The 9,373-nt window shown below is 38.7% G+C and overlaps 1 long non-coding RNA gene across 1 annotated transcript; it reads right to left on the reverse strand.

Moving 5' to 3' along the window:
- Window positions 1-5,842: 5,842 nt before the first annotated feature.
- On the reverse strand, window positions 5,843-6,561 carry LOC147657652 (uncharacterized). The gene is made up of 2 exons (XR_015292059.1): window positions 6,414-6,561; window positions 5,843-6,287 (listed from the first exon to the last, which is right to left on the reverse strand). It is a non-coding gene; the product is annotated as an uncharacterized LOC147657652 (long non-coding RNA).
- Between the last annotated feature and the right edge of the window lie 2,812 nt (window positions 6,562-9,373).

Genomic DNA, 9,373 nt, shown 5'->3' on the forward strand with positions numbered 1-9,373 from the left:
GCTAAATCCGTATAATTTTGTTTATTATTTATCACTGCACAATCAATCAACAATACTATTATACTATACTTGCCCCTAGTAGCGAAAGGATTAATAATAATAATAATAATAACAAGAACCAAATAAAAATACCTCTCCCTCAAAATTTAAAATCGATCGCTTCCTTTTTCAAAAAAAAAAAAATCATGGCCCCCGCGAGAACTAATTCTAGGCAGGATTACGGGAGGCTGGCTTTATACGGATCGACACGAGGACTGCGTCCGAAAATGGCGGGCCCAAGGTCCCGCACTTCCGCGTGTCCCTTCTTTTTCTTTTTTTTTTTTTTCTCCTCCCATTCCCTGCCGAAGAGTTTCGCGCGCCCGTCATCGAATCCGTCCTCTTCTCGCTGCAGGACCTTCGATCGCCATATACGAGAGATCGGCAGGCGCCAACACGGCCGAGCACGCCTCGCGTGGCTCGATGACGATTAAGCTCGATTTAATCGAGTTTGTTCCCTCGAGGTGACGCAGAAATAGACCGGCGAACTTTCGATCGTTTTGTTCCGCGTGCGGCGCGCACGGAATCCGCGCTTCTTTCGGCCATCGCATACCGAATCGATGATGATAACGAGGTCGGCACGAGATTTTCTTACAGGAATCGCTCGTCGATAGTTCGGGGGCCAAATACGGAGATGACGTTATTATTGGGTGAACGATCTCGTTTTTGATCGAACAGACTCGATCCATGGTTTCTTCTTTTCTTTTTGTGAATAAAAATAATAGGTTAGACGCATGTAATTTTAATATATGTCTATTCTTGAGTACGCATCTCGTTTATCCTCTTAAACGATCTGTTTAATAATAATCCTCTTGTATCTTGTTTAATTTTTACAGATAAAAAGGAGTTTGCACTCGTGTCAACGAATTTCAAAAATCTTAAGAAACCTAACCTAAAAGGCTTTCTTCTTCGAATCGGCGAGAAAAAAAAAGGAAAGAAGAAAAATGTCATCTTGAAACCGCATTCGAGATACCGATCTCCAGGACGAAACTGGAGGAAACGAGTCGAGTTCGAAGCAATTATTGGATCGATGTAGTGTATACACACTTTCCACGGGTTGGCAGGCATGACCGAGTGATTTGTCGAAGCGAGACTGGTTGCACGCGATGGATTTGCGTGCAAGAAAAGTGGTCTGCGCCACGAATGAAAACGGAAATGTCGTCCCGCCGCCGATATACCCGCTCGCATTTATTATGGTTCGAGCGCACACAGGTTATATAGGTTATATCGCGCGACGAAATCGAGGCGTGTCTACACGGCGCGTCGGCATGCATCATCGGCGTCAATCACGAGCCAACACGACAGTCCCGATCGAGTGCATGCGAATAATAAAGGATATCGTCAGACGTTTAATTAAACAAACACGGACCAATACGTGTCGCGCGAATCAATTTTTCTCTTTTTACAACGGTCACAACTTGTTCCGATTAGATCGACTAGAGAGAAAGAAAGTTCTTTTTTAAAAACGCTCGAATATTATTCCTATCACTTTGCGTAGAATTTCTAAAAGTCGATACAATTTGCAAATTGTAGAACTACGACTTTTTAAACGAACGATTCGATTAAAAAAAGAGGGGAAAATGAATAAGTTCGAGTCGTATCTAACACGTATCGCGTTAGGTAAGACTGGATCGGATCGTTATCTTAGAGTCTAGCTTGTATCAAAAAATTCGAAACAAATAAAATTGCCCTAATGATAGGCCTTACCTAGGTAGTAGTTAACACCTTTCGTCCAAACGTTCGAGCATACGCTTGTATCTTTACACGCGGACACGCGATATCCTTTCGATACAACTTATTCGATATTTCTAATCCTTTATCCATAACCACGTTCACTGCTGATCTCCTCTCTCTCTCTCTCTCTCTCTCTCTATGGAAAAAATCGCACGAATCAGCTTCCTACGATCTCCTACGAGGAACCTGTTATTAGCACACCGAAGTCTGGTAAGAAAACTGGGTCTTCGATGTCGACATCCGGCCCCGGTGACCAGATTACGATACGCTTAGAAAATCGTTGCCTAAAAATTCCGTTCGCCGTGTGGGCCGGCAACATGTTTGTTAGCGGTTCCTCGTCTGAAGGTGTGCGCGTGCGCGTACACACGGGTGCCGCCGCGATCCCCGCGCCATTGTTCCGTCTGTCAATTCTAATTGCACGAACTTACGCCAACGATATTCATTGAAATCTCGTTCGCTACCTCCACGCCATCGTCGAAATGCGTGGTACACGTGGGGCCGGGTGTATTAATCATTTTCAGGCAACTGGTCGCGAAGATATTCGTGCCTCGATGAATTTCATTCGAATACGCGTTCGAGTTGGTTAGGTTAGGTTTTATCGATACAACCGTTTTTATGTTTTTGGAAATATTGTTATACCATATTAAGATTATATTTCGTTTTCTATGTTTCTTTAATTATTTATTTAAATTACGAGAAGAATTTGATCGAAATCTTTTTTGGATATCTTTCAACTTTGCTTATCGAAGCAAACGTCGAAGCAGTTTTTAAAATAGAATTTAAACTTGGATAAAATTAGAATTTGTTAATTTGTAGTGTTTGGACATTTGTCTGTGGAAATGTGATTAGTGTATCGATCAGATTAGGTCCGTTTGATATTTCACAAGCAACATAGTTGTGTCTATATTAGTAGGCGAATATTGAAACACGGTTGTGCAAATTGAAAATAAATTGAAACGAGCCTAAGTGAATTACGAGCTCGAAGGCGAACGTGTAAATCAACCGTGCGATCCCGGGCGGAAAGGGAACAACGAACCTCGCCCCTTTCTTTTAATTCCATTTTTCATTCGCTCCATAACCTTGTTGCGTGACGCCTCAAACCTCCTTTCGAGACGTTGCAATTTACCGCATCATCAATAAACTGCGCAAAGGTTCATTACGGGGCATGTGTCGACGTGCAACCGCCATTATTATTAATCATCCATCCCCATTACATTTTTTAATTACAACTTATCGCGTACAATTAAAATCATCTTCTCCCTTAAACTTTTATCAATATTATTTATCTCTGAATTCCTCTTCTGATTTATATTTACCGATCATCATCATACGTTTTTAAAACGAATCGTTAAAACGTCATCCTTAAAATTCTACAATTGTCTCTGCATTTTATCCTTTACGAAGTAATGCAAAGCGATGAAGAATTTTTATCTTTGAAAAAAGAAAAACATCTTGCAATTGTCGAGAAATTAAACACGAAAAAATTCAATTATAAATAAACTTTTAAATTTTTTAATTTTAAAATGGCCGCGTTCAGTCTCGTTTTTTTTTGCCCGCGAATTGATGATTTTCTCAACGTCCTCGAAGGCTCTCTTTAGCGGCTTGTTGTCGTTGCGAGTCTGAAGAACTAACGCCACTTCTCTCCGTTCAGACGGAGTCGCGCCATTAACTTCTCATTAGCATCGCGGCTGAAACCACGATGCTGACACTTTCCACGAAACCGCGCTCAGACCATTCGCAGCTTCCCTCGTCGACGGCGTTTTCGCCACCGGATAGCTCGGGTCAACGTTTTAATTGGAAGGTCGTGACCTCGCGACCACGGAAGTCAGTGTGCTTTATTAACGCATTACAAACGTGTATCTTCTATTTCTCTGCACATGTATCCTATTTAGTCACGCTGGATACCTTTGAAAATTACTCTCTGACCCTGTTTTTCTATAATTATTTAAGCATTTAAAGGCTTAAATTCATCATCGAATGATTCAATCGAATCGAGTCGAATTTTTTCGATGAAACCTATGTCTTTGTTAATTAATCTTATTTTCAATTCTAATGAAATCTGAAAGAATCCTTAAGAAAGAGACCTCGTTTATTCCTTTTCTATTCAAAATGTGACCAACAAAGAGGCGATTAGCCGCGATTAGTAAGTAAATACACGGCTCTTTGACAGAAATAAAGCGACTGTTGGTTCTTTCATTCATGAGTTACACGGTCGCCCTCTCAGCGATTGTAAATTCATGAGTGTAGAGAAAAAAGAAAAAAAAAAAAAGGAAAAAAATAGCTTGTCGAGCATCGCGATCGCCGGTTGTTTGCAATTTCGTAGGCCTTCGCTCGAGCAAGGACCCCCAAGGTTGTCGGTTCTTTCGACCGATATGGAAAGCACGTAACCTACTACGAGCCTCATCCTTTACCGCCTGTCATCGACGACCCTGACAGTCTCTCTGTTCTCCGGAGAACTACGACCTCTGTTTTTCTGAAACAACAATTCTATGAAATTGTTTCGAGTGAATTTTTTTTTTTTTTTCGAAATGATAATAATATATAAAAAAAATCAGATTATCGATATTTAAGAATTAAATTTAGAAGCAGATGAATTTTCTATAATTTTAATGTTCATTGCACGTATCAAAGGTTATATTTCAATGAATAAATCGTGATAGAAAACAATTAGAAATTCACCAAATTGTAATAACTGTATATGAGAACTGTCTGTCGTTCAGCTGTCGTGGTTGATGAAAGATTAACACTGGCATCGACTCTAAAAGAACTTATTAACCGCGATTAACGCGGAGCACAGTAATAATGTTCACAATAATAACTGTTATTCTCCATTTACCGATCCTTTTATGCAGAATGATATACGAATGTATTATTATCTTGCACACATTATCACTTCTCGTAACACGAAACATTCCTTTTATCTTTATTCCATCGTGAAAACATTAACACTTTTCTCTAACCTTAAAATTTCCCTAGAAATAACCTAACATTTCTAAAATCTTTCAACTCCTTCACGCGGGGAAAAATTTCTAACCTCAACGTAACAAAATCAACGTAACCCGGAAATCGCGGGTGATAAGAAAAAGAAAAAGAAGAAAGAAACGAGACGAAAAAGGGAATAGAAAAATTCCGGAGAGTTTATTATATCTATTCGTTGCACGCAATAAACACCGATAACATATGATTATGATATAAAAGCAGCAGCCACGATTCGTATTTTCCACGGCTCGATTCGTGGGAGAAATAATTTTCACGTACCGTTCCTCCAATGATCATTGCCACGATCTGGTCACCACTGTATCCACGATTATTTGCATATCCCATGCAATTTCAATATCTATTTCAACTCATGCGCGTACCACATCTGGCGTTTCGAGGTAAGTATTACAATCTCGTTTGGGCGCAAGTGTGATTTCTAACGCGACATCACTTCCGCTGCGCACGGATTATCGGGTTTTAGGTTAGAAAATACAGCTTCGTCATTGTTTATTGATCGTTAATGCATTGAGTTATGGAGAGAGAGAAAGAGAGAGAGAGAGAGAGAGAGAGAGAGAGAGAGAGAGAGAGAGATGAAACGTGGAGAGAAACCTTTTACTTTTAAGAAAAAGTTACGATTACGCTGGACTTTCTTTTAATAATATATGACATAAATTTATAAATTTATAAATCGTAAATAAAATGAAATATAGATTCCTCGAAGGAGAATTAGAATCGTATCCTGGTGGTAAGTGTACTTTTCTCAACGATTGAAATTTAATAAAAATAATAGAGCACGAATATTTAATTTCCCAATGATTTGATAAAATGATCGATCTTCCGAAAAAATCTTCTCTCGAATAAATTATGAACTTAGGTTAGAAAATACAACTTCGTCATTGTTTATTGATCGTTAATACATTGAGTTATGGAGAGAGAGAGAGAGAGAGAGATGAAAGGTGGAGAGAAATCTTTTACTTTTAAGAAAAAGTTATACATGACATAAATTTATAAATTTATAAATCGTGAATAAAATGAAATATTAGAAGGGGAATGGCATCGTAGTACGATATAAAAAATATTTAATCATACAAGATTGATCTTCTCTTGGAAAATTTATTCTCTCGAACAAATTGTAAACTGTTCCGTGTAATTTGATTCCAAGGTAGTTCGAAGTACAGGTACGATGTAGAAAAAGATATTTTCGATCCACGACGAGATCGACGTCAACGACCTTACTGTTAATCGACTTAACATGATAATAGGCTGAAGAATCGTGCCACCCTTACTTCCTCGAGAAAGTTCGATTCGCCGGCGCAAGGAAGTCCGTTACATCGAAGAATCAAGACTTTGAGTTGAAGACCTACGACAGAGCACAGTTCCTCCTAGTAAGCTGTACACGCTTGCGCTCTGTCACGACCATCTGAACATCTTTCATCTGCATTGCTGATCGTGCACCTCCCCCTTCGATTCGATTGTTTACACACGCGTTTTACATTTTTTTACTCGTAAAATTATATCGATCACGAGACATGTAAGTTCTGAAAATTTGTTCGTATTAATTAAAATATCAATTTCCTTCGTATTTAAAAATCTCCACGTTTGCTCAAAATTGGCCAAGAGCGAGAAATTTGGCGAGAAAAATCGTGGATGCAACAACGACATACCAACGGATCCCACGCAACCATTCGTTTCTTCCTCGAAAGAGCCACAATTTTTATCACCGATCCTATTAATATCACACCACTGTTTCTATGAATGAAAATCGCATTCCTACGCGAGGTATTCGCGCAACTCTCGCGAGAGCAAAGAGCCAGACGAAACAAAGGAACATAAAACTCGATGCGAAGCAAGAAACGATGCTCGATCGTAAAGCTCCGGCTGTTAGCTCGATCGTTGCCGAACGTGCAATGATTCAATGTGGTGGAAGGGCGTAGGCAGTTGTTACGCGGTTGGGACCACTTGTGAAAAGGAACCAGAGGCACCTGCGCACACCGCCCACGAGAGGAGAACGCCAAGGGCCCACGAGTATCCCAGACGCTGGAGGTCGTTCGATATTACTCGAGAAACGGTGAACATCTTAACCCTTAACTGGCCGATACATCACATCCGTTGCGCCACTTTAGCTCGCCTTTTCCTTCACCATGGCCAACAGGGGGCGGGGCCGGAACGAGGTTATTAAGGGTGGCCGTAAATATCCTATCTCCTTGTGACTCCATAAAAATTTTCGAAGAAACGTCCAATTCTCATTTTCTTCTTAACTTTTATTATAACTCGAGATTTTAATTGTAAAATTCCGTTTTATCAACGCAAACAAAATCGTGGATTGATGATATTATATTAAAATAATTGTTACGAAGATCGTTAGATTATTAAATTTGAATGCGAAGTCATTGTCGAATGATTCGATGGTTCCGTGTTGAATCGAACTTCTTTTTCGTTCTTTTCATGATTTAATAGAAATACAATAACGATTTGTTAATTCCTTTGAACAATATCTGACCAGTTATTCTTTCGTATTCTTCCTTCTTTCCCTTGTATCAATTTTCGAGACACGACATATTGATTGCTTCGAGAATGATTACAAGGTAATAATATGACGATTTATTGATTTTTAAGTATGATGACGAGAAGACAGTAATATCCTAAATTCCCAGAAATATCGGCGAGAGAGAAAAAAATACCATTGACGTTTTAATTTATTCGAAATTCAGGTTTTATGAAAGTGTATTAGCTCTCCTGTTTACGATCCTAACTGTAATTGCCTTTAACGATATTTTTTTCTTTTTTCTTTCTTCTTTCTCCTATCGAAAGATTTCAATAACGAAGACACAGGAAATTCCTTTAATCCTCGAGACTCGCTTAAATATCATCGTTTTATTAAAACTTGATCGACTACGTTCGCGCCTCGAAAATTTCACCAATTAGGCCAACCACCTCGACCGAGATACGCGTTTACCGAGAGAGGAAAACGAAGAAGCTGCGATCCCCGCACAGATTATTATTAAGAAATTTGCATACGGTACAACGTGGACAGAGTGCTCGTCCACCCCGTGGGCGTGACAAATTGAACATATAATTTCACTTACCGTCAACATTGCACGCACGCATCTCGTATTACATCACTTTTTACTTCTGTCGTCGATAACAAAACAAAAAGAAAGAAAGAGAAAAAAGAAAGCATTGATCAAAAAGTTCCTTTCAAATTCGTAATAAAAAATCTCGTTCGAATTGCAATTCGAGATGCATTTTCTCGCGCATCTTTCCACGATGATAATAATAATTTTTCGTTGAAATGTAAAATAAAATGCGTACCAAAGGGCGGTATATACGATATACGGACGTTGATTAACGAAACGAAACTTTTCCAACGTTTTGATGATGGCGTTTGCGCCGATTTGTCAACGTTCGGAATTTTAACGATGGCCAAGCATTATGCTTCGCGTTTTTATCTCACGACGAACGTTTCAGTCGCGGAGGTGAAAGTCCTCCCACGCTGTCGACGAGCGTCGACGACCTTACTTACCTCACTGGCCGAATTTGCCTCCACGATTTTCATATATGAAAATTCACGAGAGAGAAAAAAAGGAGGGGGGTAGTCGAGTTTTTACTCACGCTGAAAGTAAATTCAATTGCGAAACCGTGCTACCAAACATTTATCACACGGCCATCTTAAAACGTGTCTGTTTTTTTTTTTTTTTTTTAAATCTTATACTTGGTTAGTCAAACTTGACTTTATATTTGCTCGCACGTTGCTTGAAATTTTCTTAGGAAATTTTCAAAAAAGCCTCAAAACCTCAAAGCATATTTCATTCGACAAAACAAAATTTATATAAATCCAAGTACGTTAAGAGGAACAGGTTTAACTTTTATAAAATGATTTTAACTTCGAATTTGATTAATTTTCGACGATGTCCATCGAGTGACGGATTAATTTAATATTTAAACTTATTCGACCGAGAAATCATCGTGATTGCGCGATGATAAATTAAACATGCAATCGTTCTCAGGAATCTGGAAAATATACGTACACGCATTAAGATTTGTGTACAGAGAACATACGCTGCAATTTCCATGAGATCCCGCGGAATACCAAACCGAATGCAAAACGAACAACGACGTACCATACATAGATATCGGTTCGACGTGTTAAATGAGAATCATTAGATCGACTTAAGTGGATTTTCTAATTGCCGCCATTACTTTTACGCGGTTACTTTGCATCGGCAATTACGAGCACGGCTGGTAAACAATTTGTCGTTGCATCCTATGAACCAACTGGCATGAACTAAATTATATCGTTGTCGCAATAATACGTAATAAACGACGAAAGAATTGAACGAGATATAACGCGTTTTCACGATCGCTTTTTTTACGCTTGTAAGATGATCATATGATTATTACAATCTTCTGGAATCCGATTATTTAGGGGTTCGAACGTTTCTTACTTTCAAATAGGAAATTCTATTTTCAATTATTTCGAAATTGCATCGATTGCGATTCTCCAATTTCTCAATGTTTAAATTTTTCTTTATATTTGATAAAATTTGTTTATAAATTTATATTTTAATATTCCAAGATCTCTTAGTCCAGTGTCCTCAAAGCTAGTTTATTAAAATTGAAATTA

Source organism: Apis florea, unplaced genomic scaffold (genome assembly GCF_048593485.1).
Source record: "Apis florea isolate Af1SG1 unplaced genomic scaffold, ASM4859348v1 contig_3036_pilon, whole genome shotgun sequence".
In the NCBI taxonomy this organism is placed as follows: Eukaryota; Metazoa; Arthropoda; class Insecta; order Hymenoptera; family Apidae; genus Apis; species Apis florea.